This window comes from Lagopus muta, chromosome 4 (genome assembly GCF_023343835.1).
Source record: "Lagopus muta isolate bLagMut1 chromosome 4, bLagMut1 primary, whole genome shotgun sequence".
Classification (NCBI taxonomy): domain Eukaryota; kingdom Metazoa; phylum Chordata; class Aves; order Galliformes; family Phasianidae; genus Lagopus; species Lagopus muta.
The window spans coordinates 2,157,979-2,179,840 of NC_064436.1; the positions used below are offsets into that span (position 1 = coordinate 2,157,979).

The following is a 21,862-nucleotide window of genomic DNA, read 5'->3' on the forward strand; positions in this document are numbered from 1 at the left end:
GAGTTTGTTTTTGAAATCTTATTACTCATAAAAGGTACAAGAATGAACAGGTAGAAGGTTCTTACTCTCTGTCTAATGCCAGCTGGTGGGGCATTGCTTTCCCGAACTAATTTATTCTCTATGCTTCAATCTTGATGGTAGTGTATTATAATCTTCTTTAACTTTTGACTTGATCTGAGTTTTCCCATTCCCCATGAGTTATTCCTGATCTACGGATGTAAGAGAGCGAAAAATAGAATTGTAAGTTCCTTATGAGAGAATCAGTATTTTAGGTGTTTTATTAAAAATAATAATAATAATAAATTAAAAAAAAAAATTGGCAGCTATCTCAGGTTTCACGATTTGTGTTTTTTCTTCCTTCTGATCTTAGGCCATTCATTAGTAAGATTATATCTCTGCAGAGCTATAAATATCTAGGAAATTTAAATCCTTAGATTGTGAGAATGCTTAAGTGTATAGGGGGAAAGAGTTCAGGGTTACATATGTGAAAATGTCCGTGAGCTTGTTTCTGCTGATGTGAAAGGGACTTTTATCAAAATTGAGATGCCGTTGAAGAGCTGGGGGAAATAGGAAACTCTTGTGAAATTGGTTAGATTATTACAGTAACATGCAGAACCATATTATGAGACAAACCATAGCTCTGGAATCTCTTTTTTTCTAAAACCCATTTCCAATCCCAACCATAGCCTTAACCCAAGACCATCAGATATGGTCCAGAGGAGGAAGCTGTTGGGGGAGATTTCCTTTGGCAGCCCCCCTTGCATTGGCAGCCCCTTTCTGACCCTACTCATGCTGAATATCCCTAGAATATCTCTGCCAAGCTTAACCTCAGGTCCTCAGTGAATCTTTATTCTACCAACTGGGACCCAGAGGAATTTGTTTTGGCAGCAGCCTTCCCTGGTTTGGAGCCCTTTTTAGCCCTACTCATGCTGCAGCTGTAAGAACTGCCTTTCTTCTCAACCCTAAACCTAGAAACTCAGTTGAGCCTTAACCCAAGACCAAGAGCTATGAAATTTTTGGCAACCAACCTCTTCCTTTGGAAGCTCCTTTTCAGCCTTACTTAAATGACAGTTTTAGGCTTTCTTTCCAAACCCAACCAGTCTAAGACTAATTGTAGTCCTTGGGGATATTTTACAAGAGTGTATTGGGTAACTTATACTCTTCTAGTAGACTCTAGCAATCTTTCATCCTTATGCTGAATGGGCTGTAAAATTGCATTTCTGTATACTGAAACGGAAGGCTGTTAATTTTAGTGTTGGCAAGTACTTGTTCTTTCATATCCTATTTTACTAAAATTTATGGTGGAAGAGTAGTACCAAGAAAGTTTTTGTTACTGATGAAAATATGATATCTAAAAGCATGTGTAAATACTGTATCAAGAGACCTGTCACAAATTTACCAGCTGCTATATGATCTCAAACTGCCAAAGTAATTGAAATAACCAGTGTGTTTGATCCCAAATAGCTTTTGAATAGACTTTTCCTGTAGAACAAAAATGACAGTCCTATTCTCTGAATATTATGTGGCCTAACTTGATACACTGTTTTGCATGCCATGGAAAGCTTAATTTTATGCATCAAGTTTGCATACAAAGGAATAACATACTTTTATAAAGCCAGAACCTCAAAAGAACTCAGGCTTCAGCTATGGGTTGGGATGCCTGACTGTGATAACTATCTGGTATTGCAGTGCCTAATTTGACTTTAAAGTTTTCTAGGGATTTGAGCACATACAGAAAGAACCTCTTTGGTATTGCAGTTAAAGGGCTTGGAACCTCTAATTTTCATGTTAATAATGGTATTGTTATAGCATGTAACAACTTGCTTTTTAAAAAACAAAACAAAAAACAACTGATGGTGGGCTTTGTAAGAGACAGTGAAAAAGATAGTTTTTAAGAAGAAACACACCTCTGTGATTCATGCACTGTTTTCTGTAGCTATTTAGTGCTCTTGTAAACAATGTACATTGCTGCTGGTGGCTGGTCAGAGAATACCCATTCTTTTCACTCAGGAAATTGTATTTAATGCTTGTTTTCTACTTCACATGACCTGCATTTAGATTAATGACTTCTAAATAAGAAGCTCTATCAATTACAGGTAATTTGGCTTATATTCCACAATCAGTTTCACCAGAGACTTTCCAAAGCTTTTCAGTTTTCCCCATACGCTTAATGATTTACCTTGAGCATATAATGTATACATTGCTATACATTCTAGTTCTTCAAATGCTTTCATTATTAGACTGAGATATTCAATAAAAGCAATAAATTTTAGCTTAGAATAGCTTTAGCCTTTCCATAAAGACAAAAAAAGCTGTCTTCAAAGTGTGTGTGTTATGGGAGTGCAGCATTTAGAGAATGTACCTCTAGGGATCTGTCTTGCCTAGAATTAATTTATTTTTTCATGCAACTTGATTCCTTTTCACTGAGGCTGAAAAGAAGTCAATTTCTATGATATGTTACCCCTTCAAAGTCATAAACAGCCATGCTGATTCATGACAAGATTTCCATGCCTTCAAAAGTTCAATTAGCTTAATCTGAAATAGAATTTCCAAAGGTGATGTTGTCCTTTGAGGTAATATAAATGTCAGAAAAAATGTTCTAGCTGAATAAATATCATCCAATTATAGTTAAATACTAAGAGTAGCGATGGATTCTACCTATGAAACTTAAACAAATAGAGCCATATTGTCAAAGTGATTGCAAATAAGCTTTTTAACCGTGAGCAATCTTTTCAAGAAGAATTGATTACAATAAAAATAGGCCTACACAGCTCTAACGTGGGGTACTCCTGAGTTAGGGTTTTCATTTGTGAACCTTTTTCTACTTCGATTGAAATTACGTGCAATGGATTTCTCTGCTTGCTATCAGTGGCTTTTGTGTATTGGTGGTGGTGTAACTTTTTAAGTTTCACTGGATTCTGAGCAGTACTTATAATGGAATTACAGTGAGAAAAATAGAAGCTTTTCAATTCTGTAAAAGCTTAGCATTTAGGAGTTTCAGTGTCCAGTGCAGAATCTGTAGGCCTTGCTAAGCTCTGTGCTTTTGTATGTTGTGTGTACAGCTCTAGCCCCATGCTTTATGCAAGATTCACTTCAGTTAGTTTCTTAATGCAAAAACAAAGCAAAACAAAACAAAAACGAATTTACACCTGCTTCCAAAAGATAGCTGTGATCTATGAACTAGATGGAGCTGGCATGTTCACCTCTTTAGCTGGGTAACTGCGAAAATGGAGTAAGAGTGTATAACATTTCATTTTAAGAAAGCATGGAAAGGAGACAAAGTGTGGGAGAAAAGCTCTGTAAACTAAATTGCTTTTGAGAATATCTTCTTTCAAGAGCAGCTTTAATGCTTTTGTGTTGTGAAAACTACTTAGAAAATAATGTATTTTTGCTACTGCCAGGCTGTATGTAATATGAGGGGATAGTTTGGGATTCTTGTGTTAGAGATGCACAGCCGAACTGCATGAGGCAAAGAGGAATAATTTAGTAAGGATGCTTCTTTTTCTTGCTTTAAAGCAATTAAAACAATGGACTGGGTTCAACATTCTGATGAGCTATATCTTCCAGGTGAGCCAAAATGGAGAACAGGAGCACCTGCCTGTTTTTGATTCTATGCAGTGAAATTGCTGGTGATGTTATAAACTGATACTGAAAGCTGCAAGAACTGGCAGGCAGGCATCATCTGAGCCCTGTGATCTGTTTTGAAACATTATTCTCAAAATGGCAGATTTTAATATCATGCACCATCTTTCTTTCTATTCCCAGTTTACATTTATGAGGTGCAGAGCTGTGATAATGACAGAATCAGGCATAATGCCTCAAGCATTGTTCCAGGGAATAATGGAGGGATTTCATGACGACAATTTCATTTTAGTTTTTGGTGTTAAAAGAAGTCACTACAAGGTAATTGTGCTGCTGCTGTCTTCATTTAGAACATCAGGAGACTCTTTCAGCACAATTTCTATCAAAATCTGACCAGATTCCATCACTCTTCTCTGTAGGTATTCACCTGTGAGGATCAAAAAAGTAAAAGAAAGTGGCTGTGGAAACCAAACAACACTTCTGATGTCTGACTTTGGCAAAATGACCGTAATGCTGCAGATTTAAGTACCGAAGGAAAAGAATTAGGTGCTAATAAATATATATATGTTTCCATCGTGTGTTAGCTTTGAAGTTTCTGTAACATTTCTCATAGTATCTATTTGGTGGATATTTTTTTTTTGTTTGAAATACTGAAACATTGCCTTAAAAAAAAAATTACAACTGTAGTATTTTGTTGTTTGTTTTTCTCACTGGCGACAATTTTTTCATTGTATTTTTCACTTTAGTAAGAATCACAGCGGCCAGTGAACAGTCAGCATAAATCAGAACTTCTGGCAGAGTTCCCTGGTGTCCTACAACCATAGTCAACACTGGTGCAGGTAAAATCACTCTTGGTTAATCTGCAGTGAGTATTGCAGCGACAACTCAGCACTTGCGTTAAAAATCTGAAAATTGCCTTTGATCCCATGAATAAAATATGATGTAGGAACTGGCTTTCTGAGTATTTGTCTTTTGTAATTTTCAGAAATACTAAAATAAGAAGCAGGACTGCAGGAGGTTGAATTGACTGCTTTATTATTCACCAAAGCCTACATCTTTGAGATACTGTAATTGACTATTGCAGAATTGATTGCAGTCTTGTAAGCAGAATTGTGACTTCAAGTGAAGCATGAGAGAAGAAATAGATGAACACTTGAGCAGAAAAGGTACTAATTTTTGAACAATTTCAGTAAAAGAAATAATTAACTTAAATTCTTCCTAGAGGAATGTTTTCTGGGTTCCTAAAAACTGTCAGATTTGGAGTAAGCCCTCAATTTTTGGTAGGAGATGACCTCAAAGTATGTAATATGACTTTATGCAGACTATAAGCCATATGCATATTTGGAAAAGTGGGACGGGGGTATGAGAAGTATCTGAAAAGGAATTGTGCTGCCTCAAGTCTGTATGAATTAATGTGAAATTGGAACAGTGGTATTTTTAATGGTACGAATAGCCTGAAAGGAATAAATTATTTTAAATTAGTCAAAAGTATTCATAACCTTGCTTGTAGTTTAGAAGTGTGCTTTTCTTTCCCTTAGAATATTATATTTGAGTTATGATGTCAGAATGGCTTGTGTAGAAGGCAGCGAAATCAGAGGATGCTGTAAAACTGGTTGGTTTAAAATTTCTAATTCATGTGGTTTTCCAGAGACAGCTAGTGATTGTTATTAATTTTAAGGAGAGAGCTTTATTTTTTTTCTGTTGATGTTGAAGCAGTGCTGCAACCAAGCCTGGTCTACTTTCTTGATGGGCCAGTGCTGTATAAGGAGTACACAAAGACAGGACAGATATTTGACTTCTTTTTTTTTTCACTGGAGGTAACAAATAACACATGTAGTTTATCTGAAGCTTGTAAAGCACATGAGTGGTTTAAAAGATCAGATACTGAACAGGAAAACAATACAACCTGAATTTGGTTTACTTTATAATAAGCAGCAGTGTTTTACGCTGTGCGAGTCATGTTCTGAAGCATTTGTCTTGAGCATTTAGATGCAAGTTCAAAAGAATTAATGCAGAAATAAGATATATGCCATAGCAGAGATTGATGTTAGATTTCAGGATGCTTTGAAGTGGGTTTGACCGGCTTTATAAATGGGTAGAAAGAACAAGCTGATAATGTTAAAGTTTGCCAGTTGATGAAAACTTACTTAGGTTTTGTTCTTTGTGTTTCGTTCTTTGCTAAAATTATTTCATAACTTTGTGAAATTATTCAGGGCTGTGTAATCCTTCTGGCAACGCTGTGCTGTCCTTGCTTTGTGCTAACAAAAGACTTCGCTTTTCCCTTTCAAACGCTGCTCAAGGTTCCATGCAGTATTAATTCTTTTGGCTTCAACCTGCTTTTTAGTGAGGTTCACGACTTCCTGCTAACTTTTTAATTCTGCAGTCTTACATTTCTGTGTTTTTAACTCTGTAAGTACCACTGACTACTTTTAAAGGAGCAGCAGCAACCCTAAGGCTGAGTTTCCAATTGTTTCATGCATTATTTGAAGCTGAGACACATCAGAGTGGATGGCTCCATTTGTCAGCTGTTTTCTTCCTTTTAATGAAGTTAAAATTGAGTTCTGCAGTATCATTTTTATGTAATGACTTCAGATTTGATTTTGAGTCCTCTGGCACCAGTGATTGTGCAAAACAGCACTTCTAATAATATTGCAAACAGTGGAAGTGTGGCTTAGTAGTTTATCAGACTGGAATACAGGCTGTGTTCACTACTGTCATTCTGTTTTTCCCCCCATCAAAGGAAGCCGTAGCATATACTGTGAAGAAAAAGTAGTTGTTTTTTGTAATGCCCTATGAAACCAGTCAGACCAATAATCTCCATTTTGTGTGGAAATAAGCAGTCCTCTTTAATCTAAAAGATCAGAAGTGTACAAATGTTGACTCATCTTCCTAATTTTTAATGTTTTTTGAAGGTGATCTCCTTTGTCTGAATTTGTCTGCACTAGGAGTATGCTTATGGAGTTAGGATGACTGTGCAAATTAGTGAAATGTTGATGATGGACAATTCTGAACAAAAGCTTTGAACTGTAATATGCTCATAGCAAATGCTCATTCACGTGGGAGAAAGAATTGAGGTAGGTTAGATGGGGCCCTCTTGTTTGACTTTGTTGTTCCCCTCAAAAAGCTTAAATTGTTTCAGGCTAGGATTTTCATTGACTATAGGTGTACATTGGGATGAAATAATTTTGAACAGTACCAATGTAACCTGTGAAATGAATAGTTCCATGGCCACAATTACTGGTAGGCTTCCATGTGCAAACTGTATCCTCAGACCTTCAACAGAAGAGACATTCCACGCCATGTCCATCTGATAATGCCTCACTTGTCTCTGTTGACAGCATTGACAAGTTCCAGGTACCAAAGCTATTTTCTGCACTATCAACAACTGACAGATCAGTGGCATTAGTAGAAGAAAACTTTTGTATCCTGTATCATAATTCTTGATGTACCACGTCCTCATTCTCAATTTCTTAATTTTCAGACTCCATAAAAACTCCTTTGGGAAAGGTAATTTATTGATAATTTTTTTTTTTTAACTCCTTAAAATCTCCTGAGCTCTAACCCACGAGTGATATTTGTGTGATGTGGTCAGTAAATGATTCCGTAGTTAGTATCCTGTAGTCCATTCCAAACAGTTCTGTATAAACTGTAAAATATGCAATAACCATTTATTTATTGAGGAAACATGGAATGTATTGTATGAGTCTTCAGAGAAATCTAGTTTAATAATTATTGTGTAAATTAAATTTGAGGCATCACTTTGCTATACTCAGGGAGAAAAAAGCTTAGATAATTTGAGCTAACTGTAGTTGGACTGATGTTTAAAAGCATCGTTTTGGGGCTCGTATGTGGTGATTTTAAAATGTCTGTAAGTAGTTTTTTGAAAACATGATATTGGTAAGCCAAGTATTTGAGTTCAGACTGGCTTTTTCTTCTCATTTTAAAGACACAAGTACTTCAACTCCTCTTCCGTACTCAACTACTTTCTGAGTACAGAAAGGAGCAGTGGGTGGGAGAGCTAAGAGCCGCCCAAGGTTCCCTGTACACACACTGCAGTACATCAGGGAAGTGCTGGCTGCAGGAAGGGCAGAGGTTGCTTAGCCCTTAGTTTGCAGCTTGGAAGATGCAAAGCAGTCCCTGTGGCTGTAGGGCAGGCTAAGGAAGTGACTCTTTTCTGCTTATGTCCATCTAATGCCAAAAGTTTCCTCAGGCCATGGGAAAGGCACATGTCCTGAAGTCACTGATCTCCTTTCTATGGATTATTTTTGGTTGGTAATATGTAGCTTAATTGTATATTTTGAGTACTAAGGAAACAAAATCCTCCTTTCAAGTCCTATGTTGTGTATACAGACATCACTCAAAAAGTGCTGTCTCTTTTTTTTCCATGGAAATTACAACAGGTGCTAAAAGCACAGTAACACCATTTGTTAGAGCAAATTTTCAGTCACAAAACACTATTTTGCAGCACAGTCACTACCATTAGCTATGCTTTGTTTTGTTGTTGTTTTTCTTTTATGCCATAGCAAGTTCTTCATGACTATCTGGAACAAGGTTGGTCTTTCATGCTGCTCTACTGCTGAAATGCACCACCCACTGTTTGATCTCTGTCAGTGTTCAGTGAGCATCAATCAGTGTTAGTGGGTGCAAGATTTTCCTCGTGGAGGAATTCAGTGACACACCGTTGCTTCATCTGCACTACCAGGTCAGGTGTCATTTTGTCAAACTGCCCCTCTGCTGACATCTGTCACACAGCAGCAACATGTAAAGGAGCATTGGTGGGAAGGTTCAACCTGTATTGCTGTGCTACTGACAGCTGCCTCTGACATCGTGGGCTGACAGAATGAAACAAGAGGCATTGCATTTGGAGAAGCACTCATATTAGCAAATGATTCTCCAAAGATGGAGAATGTACCTGGATGTCATTTGATTTAATATCATGAAAACGCTTTCGATTCATGTTTATTTGAAAATCAGGAGAGCTTCATTAGTAAGTCTGCAGTGATATCTCTAATGACACTGCCAATGAAAATATGAAACTCATTTGGCCTCAGCAACCCAGTCCTAAGACCATGAAAATTTTCTTCTTTTTTTTTTGTATTAGAAATAACACAGTGTAATATCAGATACAGCAGTTGCCAAGGTAACTGTTCTTTTTTTAGTTTAATAGCAGCAGATGAATGGTTGCCTGGATATCCACAGCAATTTGCAGGGGCTCCACTAATTCACTGTAGATGTACGTGTCTCTCTTCAGAATAGTTGCTCTCTTACCAAGCTTTTAGCCAATAAAATTATCATAAAATACATGATAATCATTAATGTTGTTCAATACTCTTTAATAATATTCTTCCTGCAGTTCTAATATTAGTACTGATTTTACTAATGTTTGAAACTCAAGATGTTTGAGCAAGGTCGTATCACATTATGATGCTTCTTTTCAGATAATCACGAGTTTTATTTTTTTTTTAAGCTTGATTCCCTGATTCGAGATTATTGAAAACCTTGAATAATGAACTTTATATTTAAATCTGGAATTAATGAAGAAAAAAATTGCAAGCAGAATTTCTGTTTTAATTATGTCATTCTTTGGGGAGATTGATAAGGTATTTGAAAATAGCTGATCTTCCATTCTAAATTTACTGCAGCATTCTCATGGATGTGAAAGAAAATATGCTTAACAAAGAGTTGTTCACATCTCTCAGGAAATGCTGTAGAATAATTATTTTCTTGATTATATAACTATTATTAAGCCGCTATTTGAATCCTGTCTATACAATGAAATATTTCCATTTAGAAGATTCACACTATTCTGTATTCTACTTCTTTATGCTGACATCCCTTCTTACATTTCGTATAAAATTTTTATAGTTTAGAACTTCAGTCTTTTGTGTGTAATAATTGGCTTTTAAATTAAATATAGCAATGCATTTTACAGCTTCATTATTTGCAGTCTTTTGGCAGACCTGCAAAGAGAGTCTGCTGCATCATAATAAATACAGTAATCAGAAAGTGAGTTCCATTAATTTTCTGTGAAGAAAATTTTAAAATTGGAACAATCTGTGAAGTTCTAAAGGTTCAATTTAAGTGTGTGATAGGCCAAATACCAGTCTCTAAGTGCTGTGTTTGTAGCCTGAATTCTAGCTGTTTAAATACTTCAGAATGGAGCAATCCTCTAATAATTTCTGAATTTACCTCTCTCTGCAAAATAGCATTTCTTAAAGGAAAATGATCTTCCTGGTTCTGTTACTGTTACAAATCAATATCCTAACAATTACTTCAGAGGTAAGCCTGTGATATGTAAGTAGCATTGCCACGTAAAACCGTCAACCATCTTTATGATAACGTGGGTAAGACTGGTTCAAAGACATGCCTTGTAAGAACAAATTCAAAATTTTAAGTGGAATTATTCAGTAAACTGATGATCTTGATAATCTGAATTTGGGAGATGTCTTATTCGTTGTTTTAAATTTATTACTTCTGTAAATATTTTCTGAACACTTGAAGGGAGAATTTGAATTTGTGCTGGAAGCAAATATTTCAGAGCTGATAATGAAAGTAACAAAAGTGGAGTTAGCTTTCTCTCAATTACTGAAACAAAATGCAAGGTGTGGTATCTTTTTTTTTGTATGGTATATGTGGTTCTTGGCTCACCAATAAGATTGTTACACTACTCCAGAGGAGAGCTGGAGGCAAGTAGATTTGTTTTAAGCATCTATCTTAGCCAAGACTACCATCTGACAGGTAGACTCAACATCTTGACACTACTGTAAATGTTAATGTTAGCTCTGCCTGTGTTTTGATAGACTTGTCAGACATTTACTTACCAATAGCACTTATTTAAGTAGGACAGACTCCTAGAATTAAAGGAACTACTGTAATTCCAAGGACACTTCTTTGAAGTGTGTATAACTTCAAGCAGATATGATGACTATTATCTTCTCCATTTATGAACTGACACTCAGGGATGTAGCTCAAATCAATGGCCAGCACTGACCAGAGAATTACACTAAAATTGTTCACTTAGAATATACATGTAGTTGATCAGATAGTAACAAATGAATGTCTGCTGGAGGTGCTTTTATTTTTTAAATTTTAATTATTGACATAAATCTGTCTGTTCCTCTAGAGAAGTCAAGTCTGCTAATAAACAATACCAAACTAAAAGCAATAATATGTAATTCCCTCTGCTTTACGTAACGTGCTTTTCATTAATAAAATCTCCTAGAAGAATGGAAGGTAGATTCCTTTTGAACTGACAAACTTCTGGTTATTCCAGTTGTGCAAAACTCATTCTTTGGTATTAATGTCCTAGCATTGAAATTCTCTATTGTAGGGAAGCTTACTTAGCCAGGAGGTTGGACTTGATGATGTCTTGTGGTCCCTTCCAGCCCCTGCAATTCTGTAGCAGATGTGAGCACAGTGGAGTGGGGTGGTGGGTAATGACAGCAATAGTAGGTGACTTCTGCTAGTGCAGTTTTGTATGCGTGTGGCACGCAGGCTCTTGTTTACTGCTGATGAAAATACATAGCTATGTTTTGGAATTGAGAACTTGCTCTATCAAATTGGTGTTATTGTGCTCTTTGCATCTGTTGTAGTTTCCACGGGGGGAAAAAAAAATATAGGATTCGTCAACTCTGGAGTGATCTACATATCTATAAAAAATCTTAGAGAGAAAAATCATGATTTCTTCCTTCAAAAGAGTCTATTATTGAAAAGGTGAATTATCTGTATATTGTCCTGAAAAAATATATATTTTTTTACTTTATAAATGTAAAGGTAGGTACTTGCTGAGAATTTTAACAAGTCTAGTGAAATAAAATTGTAATTAGTCGGTAATTATTTGAACCTTAGAATCCAGGAAACAGCTTTGAAAGGACTAAGTATTGCATTTGAATAGAATTTAATTTCACCTTCTTCCTACTTCAGACTAGTTGTAAAATTTAACCTCTGTCTCTTGATCAATAAGAAATTAATATCAGTTCATTAAAAACTGAATATTCATAGCACTCTGTACCATTAAGGAAAACGTTTTATGCGTTGCTCATGTTGTTCATAAGTGTTCTCCTTTAAGGAAATCAGATATTAATTCAGTTTTCACTTTGTTGACAAGCAGTAAGTAAAGTCAGAAAAATAGAAGCATTCATTTGCTTCTGTGAAGAGGAAGCTTCACTGTGTTCTGTGCCACAGAGACCAATTACAGAAAATCTGTCTAACCATCATACTTATGCATGGGCTAGATCCTTTAGCACTATGAACCATTCTTGCCTTCCAGATTTCATGTAACTTAACGTGCATGAGGGCAATTATTTGGCAAAAAAAAAAAAAAGGAATTTATATTTTGTGCCAAAGCTGTCTAATATTTAGAAGGTAAGGATGAATCCCCAAGAAAAAATGTCCATAAAATTAGAGCTTCATATGAGATGCTTATAATATACACTGTTATATTATTATCCATGTATATTTGTTCCACTGTCCAAGAAAAGTTGTAATCACTTTGCAATCTACACGCTGATTATCTTTGCTGTTGTGAAAGAAGAGGTGGAAATGAAGCACAGAGTGTAAGTGTGAAGCACGACATTTTGCAGAGTTCTTTAGTAAAGAGAACACTCTCAGTGTGCTTGGATGGTGTCTTAACCAAACAGATCTCCATTATATCTGCAATATTGCTCTGGTGTTCCATTGCCATTACAAAAAAATGGAATGTAGCTAAGTTGCAGTTTTGTATTCAGTGGTTTTCATTGCCATGTGGATGATCATCTTTCTCCAGCACAAGTGAACAAATGTGAGGAAGGTGGCACTTGTAAGTTTCTTAATATATGTTGAAATGTTTCAGTGCTACTGCTTCTATACATGCATTTTCTTCGATTAGGTGATTACCAAAGTAAATGATTCTTGAATGTGGAAAAAGAAAAAGGTACATATATATTTGTGGGAAAACAGATGTTTAGGCTCAAACAGCCAAGAGCCAAGGAGTGGAAATATTAGTAGATAGAAGAGCTGAAGCACGTAACAGAAGTGAGTTCTGTGGGCAGTGAGAGTTAAGTTGCAAAAGGTTTTAATGTGTTTTGTCTCACTGGCTCATTTAACAATGAAGTTAATTGAGCCTCATGAGAGCTCCTGAAACATTTCTAGAAATAAATGGTGATGAGCATAAATGTTTGCCAGGCAGTGGCAACAGAAAGAATGTTATTGAATTAAATCTGATTTACTACAGTCTGCCAAACAGGACAGGATTTATCAGTGTAATTGTTTTCCCTTTTTTGATAAGGGGAGAGGGAGGCATGGGAGGAAGAGATTTTAAGAAGGCTATTCCCTTCTCTTACAAATAACATAGTGATCTGCCATTTAAAAAAAGCAAACTAAGATTGATTGGAGGGAAAAAAAATCAATCCTACCTTGACTTTTTATAGTATTTGGTCCTTTGCTCAACTGTTGGATGTGTTCGGATGTCATCCAGTGTACTGTAAGAGTTTGTCTCCAGCTTTCAGTACCAATTCTCAAGTTCTGTATAGCGTGGCTAAACACAGTCCAGGCATTTATGAGAACAGATGGTGATTTTAACCAGCTGTACCACTGTGATGTAAGAGGAATTCCTTGTAACAGAGAAGGGCACTTCATCAGCTGAGAGGAATGTGAGGAGAAGCAGTCTAAATGAGCCAGCAGAAACATCTGTTGCACTCTTAAATTTATATGAGGCTGCTCAGCTTTATAGAATTAAAATTGTTTCACTTATTAAAATAAGCCATAAAAGAGATTGATTTTAAAATTCAGTCAGCATCTATAATTTGAAATGCAACCTAAATGTTTTTTTTGTACTGCATTTTTACATCATGATAACATGATAACAAAATTAGAAATTAGTAGTTTGGAACACAGAGTTAATAAGTTTACCCTATAACTTCTGAGAAGAGTCACAGTTTGGACTATCAACGATTAAGAGAACTGAAATGCATTTTGTATATTGATTGTTATTAAAAATTAATGAACAATCTTGGAATGTCTGTAGCTCCTGCTTATCCAGTTTGAAAGTTTGATTCGTGTTCCCGTCATCTTGGGACTAGTCAAATGGGTTTATAAATGAAGTCTCTCATTGGCTTCAAAGGTTAGTTGATGCAAATAAGTTATAAAATGGTTCAGTTAATCTACAGTATGAAACAACAACAGTATTGAAATTTGCAGTCCTACCAAACTATCAGTGCTGGTGGGGTCATGACAAGAATTTCTGTACATGGGAGAATAAAGATAGACTCAAAGACTTAGCCCAAGGATTTTATTTTTTTTTTTCCCTATGAATCATAGAATGGCTTGGATTGGAAGAGGCAAGAGTCATCAGGTTCCAGCCCCCCTGTTTTGGGCAAGGTTCCAACCGCTAGATGGAGTACTAGATAAGGTCAGGTTTATCTTAATGACAGAACTCTAGACTAGTTAAATAATACAGAGTTGAAGCCTCTTTTAATCTCTCTTCTTATCTGTAAACTCACTTTATTGCATGTTTACATAGTTCTCAGTCTGTCAGTCCATTTTTCTATTTTTCTGAAACAGCAAACTCCACTCTTTATTCAAGTTAGGTACTAATCTGCTGTCTTTGCTTTATAGCTGTTTACTTCACTAATGATCTTTTTTTTTTTTTTTGTCATCAGTTTCTTTTACAAGTACAGCTCATTCTGCTGTTCTACTACAAATACTGTTTCCGTTTATTGGTACTCTTCATAGGATCGTCTGGGTTGAAAAGGACCACAATGCTCATCCAGTCCCAACCCCCTGCTGTGTGCAGGGTCACTAACCAACAGTCCAGGCTGCCCAGAGCCACATCCAGCCTGTTCTAGAATTGCTTCCAGGGATGGGGCATCCACAGCCTCCTTGGGCAACCTGTTCCAGTGCCTCACCACCCTCTGGGTGGAAAAACTGCCTCCTAATATCCAAAACCTAATATCTAAACCTCCCCTGTCTCAGTTTAAAACCATTCCTCCTTGTCCTATTGCTATCCACCCTTGTAAACAGCCATTTGCCCTCCTGTTTATACACTCCCTTCAATGGAAGGCCACAATGAGGTCTCCCCGCAGCCTTCTCTTCTCCAAGTTCAACAAGCCCAGTTCCCTCAAGCTTTTCTCACAGGAGAGCTGGTCCAGTCCTCTGCTCATCTCAGTGCCTCCTCTGAACACAGCTGGCCTTCCGGGCTGCAGGCTCACACTGCTGCCTCATGGCCAGCTTCTCATCCACCAGGACCCCAAGACCTTCTGCGCAGGGCTGCTCTCAAGGAGATCTGCCCCCAGTCTGTATCAATACCTGGGATTGCCCCGACCCAATGCAGCACCCTGCACTTGGCCTCGTTGAACCTCATTAGGTTCACATGGCCACTTCTCCATCCTGCCCAGGTCCCTCTGGATGCTTCCCTTCCCTGCAATGCATCGACTGCACCGCTCAGCTTGGGGCCATCTGCAAACTTGCTGAGGCTGCACTCGATGCCATCATCTGTCATTGATGAAGATGCTGAAGAGCACCGGTCCCAAGACCGACCCCTGAGGGACACCGCTTGTGGCCGGCCTGCACAGGTACTTCAGATTGCCATGTTTTTTTTAAATATGATGGAGGGCGGCTCTGCAACCACATCAGCCATCTTCAACCAAATCTGGCATTAGTACTACAAAAAATCTATCTTGCTATCCTGATAACCATCCTTTTAAATGTGAGGGGGGCTCTGATATGCCTTAACTTTTTCATCTAATTGATGTAATTTGGATTAACTAGAAAGATTCTAAATGCTTTATAGGTTGTTATTCAAAATATAATATATGCTGAAGCAGCCTGAAGAAGCAGCAATTTGATATTGAGTACTGAAGCTTTCACAGTTTACTAGCAAATTAGTTACTAGCAAATTACTTACAATGCTTTTCCATGTATTTAAAATGAATACAGAATATTTTATTCAAGTGAAAAATTGATATTTAATCTTTTTTACTGCTAATTTAGGAGGAATAGATTATTAATAGTCCGAAATTTTCTTCTGTACACTAATGAAAGAGAAACTGGAGTACTTCCCATTCCTGAAGGAATACTTCTGTCAGGCTGTGTTCTGTTTGAATTCTATTATGCTTGGAAGCCCTTCTTTAAACTTCGTGTTTGACATGAATTTAATTTTGGGGCTGAAATTGTCTGAAAACATGCAGATGTGTACACGTGGGTTCTTTTGTGCAAAGAAAATAAGAAGGCAAGGACATTCAGATAATGTCAAATTATTTTTTAGTTTAATGTGATCGTTGTCACACTTGAGCTTTACTGCACCTCGTACTGATATCCTCTAGGTTCTGCCTCAAGGTGGAGCTCTTATATTTTCAGTGGCGACGAAGACATGAAAGCCTCTTATTTTCTCCCCTCTTGAATGCTGATTCTTATTTGAATAAATTGTATGGGTTATGTTGATAGAGAGAAATGGCAAGCAGTCTTCCTCCTCCTCTTTTCAAGATGAAAAGTTCAGCAAAAGCTGAAGTCAGCAATGTGTTGTGTGGGTGGATAGAACTAAGATGCTGACTGATTTTTATTCAATCTAACATTACCTTTCCTAGTCTGAGGAAGATGCATACCTTCCATTTACAGTAGGTATCCAGCAGAATTATAACAGTCTGTGTAATAGCTGTCAAAAGCATTTTCTCATAAGCAGTTTTTGGTGTTTTTTTTTTTTTCTTTCTAAGTAATTGGTAATGTTTTCCCAGAAGGTTTTGTGTGTGAGTGTGTGCATATGTGTATGTATTGTGTTCTAATTAGGACTATCTGAGACAGTTATGGCAGACTGTCAAATCAATGGGATACTAGATATATTTTAGTCTCTGCACTACAATCTAACCTTTTAAGGACTCTGTTCTTTCAATTTGGTAAATAAATGCTGAATATTTTATACTTAATAGGCCTTTGAGTAATGCATTCCACATGACTTTATTGCTGGAATGAGACCTTCTTATCACTAAATACACAACAGTGACATGAGGTCATTTCAGCAGGAAGAAATGCACGCATCTCATAAATGAACAGTTTATTGTGAAATTCATTTAAGCTGGCATACTCTAAAGTAAACACCTGTGGCAGTTCTAAGGAAAATGAGTACCTACAAGTACTCACTCTAATCATCACCTTTCAGTCTGAATTCTCTGAACATCAGTCGTACCTGAATTTGCAAATGAAACACTAATTTCCCTCTTGCTTTTCTTCTGTGATTTACAGCCCTTATTCTTTATTCTGGTCATTTTAAAAGTTAACTATCACATGTTTCAAAAGCTTTTTGCTGTAGACTGAGAGATGAGATACCTTGCCACGTCTCTCCTAACAGGCATAACAAATTACCTGCTTTTAGTTCATTCTGGGTAGACAAATTGCCTGCTCATCTCAGTTTCGACTAAGGATGACATCTATCAGAGGTGAGGTGACATTAAGTTGGACCTTTAAACAGCATGTAAGCTCTGAGTTGGGAGCAAGACCTTTGTGACTGCCTGATAAGCTGGGTCCATGTGAAAGGATCCACATTTTGAACTTAGTATTTTATGCAGAGTGTGTTGCCATTGGAGTATGTGGGTTAGAAACACTACTGATAATGGTTTTTCTCTCAGTGTTGTGAATGATCTTCAGTTTAACTCTATGACTAGTTCTTACTAAAAATTACTGAAATAAAAGTATTTCCATCTGGATAAAATCCTTTGCGTTTATATATATTGCATTTATATCCTTGCATTTATATACTTTATGTACAGAATCTGAAGGATTCTAACAGATATTTTTGGAGAAAAAAATCTTACTCTGGTCACAAAGTCTTTCCTTTCCTTCCCAGATTACTCCTGGGCTGCCTGAGCACTATCAAACATCCACAATTCTTTGCTAATTTGGAAGATCTTATCCCTAGAATGAAAAGAAACACTGGAAATTCTGTACCCTGTCGTCCTCACTGTTATCAGAAAACAAGCCATGAAAACTAATGATTTCTAACGTGCTTTCATGGCATTTAGAAGAAATAATGTGGTTGCGTGATAGAGTTTTATAGGTTTGTCTATAAAGAAGAAATAAATGAAGAAAATCTAAGTTAAGCCATTCACTACAAAGCTGGTTTATATTTGTTGTTATGCCTTTGAACTAAAATTCATGCATTTGTGTCCGTCTTCTTGAGTGGAGAGGTGAATTTCAGTCTTACGTGACTGCCTAATAAAAATGCAGAGTGATGTACCAAAATTTGTGTCCAAGCCTGCAGCTGGAACTGAAAGAGATGAAAATTGTAATAACTTTGGCTATTTACTCATTTTTATGCAACTAGCTTTGCAGCTAAGTTGTGTGGAGCCGTTTAGGAAGCCTGTATCAACCATTTGTCTTTGTTTTGCAGGTAGGTTTCTAACTTTCAAGGTTCGAAGAAGTGAAATATTTACAAAAGTACTATAATTCTGCTCAGTTTGTGCTGTAGAGCTGTACTACTTGTCCTCCTGCTCAGGTTTTTACAAGTATTGCAGATGAACTGAAGAATCCAACTGCCAGTTTCACTGCGCACTGTTGCTTCCCAACACCCGTTCTAGCAGGCAGCCTTCAGCTCAGATTGGAGTGTCCAGTGTTGTCAGAGGCAGCTTTTGTTATCCTCTCAGCAGAAGCGATCAGAAAAGCATAGCAGGAAGAAGATGAGCTGAATATGCTTCTAACAGGCTAATAAGGGTGAGTTCATAAATCCAGCCAGATTTGAATATCTGAAAAGCATACTAACGTTCAGAGTTCCTGAGAAGGGCTTGCTGTACTGCTCAGTCTTTGTGCCAGAGCTATGTAGGTGGATAACCCATTTTCACAAAGATATTTCTCCCCTTCTGTTAGGCAAAGATACGTCATTAGGAAAGAATCCCTAAAATTTATGGGCTGCAGACCTGCGTGTATTTTTCTTCCTTTACTGATATTTTATAAGTACAGACACAGCAGTGAGTAGACTATTCAAAACATGCCCCTATTTTTATTAATTCTTGTGACAGATTTTAGCTTATTAAAGCATTACAGATTTCCAATGCTGTTATCATGGCAAAAAAAAAAAAAAAAAAAAAAGTATGTTAGTATAAAGAAATCATAGAGAATAATTTAACTATGTTAAGAGGCTTCATCAGAAAGTTGAAATATAAATGACAGCCATTTTCATGACAGACAGTTTCCTGGACATATCCTATTCTTCCTCTCCTTCAGTCCTGTGTTTTCCCCACCATCTCTGGCTTCCTCCATACTTTTCAGAAAGAATGACCTTGCAATACTTCCATGGGATTTCAGGATATCGTGAAAACCTGCAAATATCAACTGTACTTGCTCAGAGGAGTCTGTGCTGATTGAGCAGCTATGATTGTTGCAGGAAGTTCAGTGTTTAAAAGGGTTTACTCGGAGTGGAAGCACAGCTTAGTCAGATGCATGATGAAAAAATAACACCTGCATAGAAGAAGTCCTATGCAGGATACTCTGAAATGGTTTTCCAGAATAAACAATTTGTTCTATCAGTATGAAGGAAGGAAAATCTGAAAGAAAAAAAAAAAAGCAATAATTCGTAAAATTAATTCTTCAGTAAAAGCATTTTAAAACATGTAATTGTCTATTATACACATTGTGGGTTTGTTAAAAAAATATTAATTCTGGAAAAACTAATGAAACTCATAAGTTAATATTTTTTGTCAGTCAGGCTCTACTCATCATACCTTCACACTATTTAAAAGTTCTGGAAACCTTTCCCTTATGACCAACATTTATTAAGCATTGAGTTACCATGTTCTGTTGATATTCCTTTGCTGTGCCCATCACTGAAGTATTTGTTTGTCTGGTGTGTTCCTATGGGAACCATGTGGTTTTAATTACATGCTATGGCATGGGATCATCTTCTGCTTGGCAAGATTGCATACTGTCATTCCATCCATTCAACAACAACAAAAAAAGTGTTTTTCAGTTGGCACAAAAATTAAAGGTTGTCATGGCATTAACTAGGGGTGGTGCTTCTCCTGTTAGAGGGGTATGAGGGGGCCTTTTGTTTATTCTTTGCAGTTGGTTGCTGTTGTTTTTGTTGGTGGAGGTTTATTTTCTGAGTATTTCTGTTCAAAAATGTTTTGCTGTTCTGGGCTGATGTGGTGGACAGAGGCATAATTACAGTCACTGCAGATATAAGCAAGAATAGAACCAGGTGTACTCTGTAGAGAAATAGAAGTCCGATGAAGCAGAGTATTGAGGGATTTAAAAGAGGTCTGACAGCCACTTTCTTTTTGGACTTTTTGGGTTTTCCCTGAAACTTCCTTTATTGCAGTATATTAGGTTATTAGGTTATATATTAGTATTAGGTTGTAGAAATAATACTGCATGCATCTTATGCAGCAGCAATATCTTTAAAGAGACAAGGCCTGCTGTTAACCTATTTTTCTAGGTGACATTTTTCTTTGTGTAAGGAGGACTCTGCTAAGGGTAAAACACTGAATATATTCTATAAATTACTACAGGCCCTGAAATGAATTAGTCTTTTTGTTTGTTTTCTTTTGCTTGAAAGCCTTTTTAAGATTTCAGCACACACCTCTTCATTGTAAGAGCTAGGAAGTCACGTTTGCTTCATCAAGTTCGACTCTTTGAATTAGGAAAGATCCTGATAATCCACTTTGGTTTTAATTTGTGTTGCAGAATCGCTATAGTGTTTCTGATAAAGAAGCAAGGATACATTTTTTGCTGGTAATAAAAAAAAAAGTCTGAAAAGAAAATGACATTACTTCTAGAAAGCACTGAGAATAGTAAAAGAAAAATCTTATTTCCACATTCCTTATGCTAGCCATCATTAAAATTTTTCATGAACAGAAGACTGTAACAGCTAACACAGTGCCAACACATGCATTCTTTTCTAATTAATAAAGACATACTGGTGAACATTTTATATGAGGAAAAACTTTCTGAACAATATGGAAGGTGGGTAGAAATACATTTGAGTGTTCCTGTAGTTTTCAGTGTGGAAAACATTATTATGTCCAGTTTTCACTTAAGAACTTTGTTTTCATGTGAATCTCTAGAGTTCTCATTTAAAATACAGTCTGGAAAGTCCATATTTTCTTGCACAGTATTATAAAAGGATGAAATGATTTATTTTTGCTTTTGTATTAGTTATTGGATCTAGTTACAGAAATCATGGATAACGTCATTACATGATTCATGTCTATGTACAGTAGCTTTTCAGAATCAAAATATTTCCATTTAGACTTTGTTGTTCAAAATAACTAATTATGTGGAATAGAATATGTGGGACTTCTGCGCTCTCAGTCACTATTGATTTCTTATCATAACTAATATGTAAATAATAAACTTGATAAATGTCTGTGCTAATCAGAGATGAAAGCTAGGTATGAATAAAGAAGGATTGCTTTCTGATGTTGAAAAAACTTAGACTCCATTGACTTCAGTCATAAATTATGGATGTTCACAATCACTAAAATCAGATGCATATTAATTTGTACTCCACTACTCTTCTTTGACTTGAAGAGTAAGCAGTAGTAAAAGGTAATGTAGCAGGTTCAGGACAATAATAGTCATACCATCATTCATCTGCTGATCTTAAGATTGGAGTTTTTTGCTTTTGCTGATACAAAGACTATGGAGAGAACTTAGGTCACTCTTGACCTCACGTTTCTCATGCATGGAAATAACAACCCTTTTATACATTCAAAAAGAAAATGCTTAAAGGAATATCCCAAACCTCTGTCACTCACCTTTGACAGTAAGGCCAATGGAAGATTGTGTTGTAAAACAAGGAGTAGAAAAGGGATTTCATGTGTGATTAATAACATCTCTCTTTCCCAATGTAATTCCTTGTGGTATTGAAATGTCTTCTGTGGTTCTTCACAGTGGTCTTCATTTACTTGAAATGGTCTTCTGCCTTTTTGTTTACTTTTTGGTGATCTGCCTTGTTTTTGCTAATTGCATTTGTTTTTTTGATGAATTTTTTTAAATGACATTTTGGACATTTTCAAAACACTGCAGTTGTGCCATAAGCTTGTTGTGCGTGTAAGCACACGATCTGCGCTCATATATATTTTTTAAATGTCACTTTTAATTTTTTAAAACCAACTTTTCAGAGTTATCCACACAGTAAAATATTTTTTTTCCTGAGTCTCATCACTTCACTGCTAATGTCTTACCTCACCTACAGCAACTGGACAATTGTCCTTAGTTCAGTGGCTTCATTGCCCAAGCATTTAGTCTATTTAATTCTGAATTTCTATGTGAAGAAAAGAAAAAAAAAAACAAAAAACAAAACAAACAAACAAACAAA

At 36.4% G+C, this 21,862-nt stretch overlaps 1 long non-coding RNA gene across 6 annotated transcripts in view; it reads left to right on the forward strand.

The window, feature by feature from the left end:
* LOC125692435 (uncharacterized) overlaps positions 1-21,862 on the forward strand; it is a 44,171-nt gene that overhangs the window by 19,461 nt on the left and 2,848 nt on the right. For 2 of the 6 annotated variants that reach the window (XR_007376654.1, XR_007376655.1), the window contains exons 3-6: positions 4,002-4,128; positions 4,329-4,421; positions 4,568-4,748; positions 14,955-15,131. This is a non-coding gene — a long non-coding RNA (uncharacterized LOC125692435). Of the gene's footprint in view, positions 1-3,765; positions 3,904-4,001; positions 4,129-4,328; positions 4,422-4,567; positions 4,749-6,494; positions 7,416-13,878; positions 13,970-14,954; positions 15,132-17,938; positions 18,259-21,862 lie in introns of those variants that run through there. The other 4 variants (XR_007376652.1, XR_007376653.1, XR_007376651.1 and 1 more) reach the window with 4 other exon arrangements.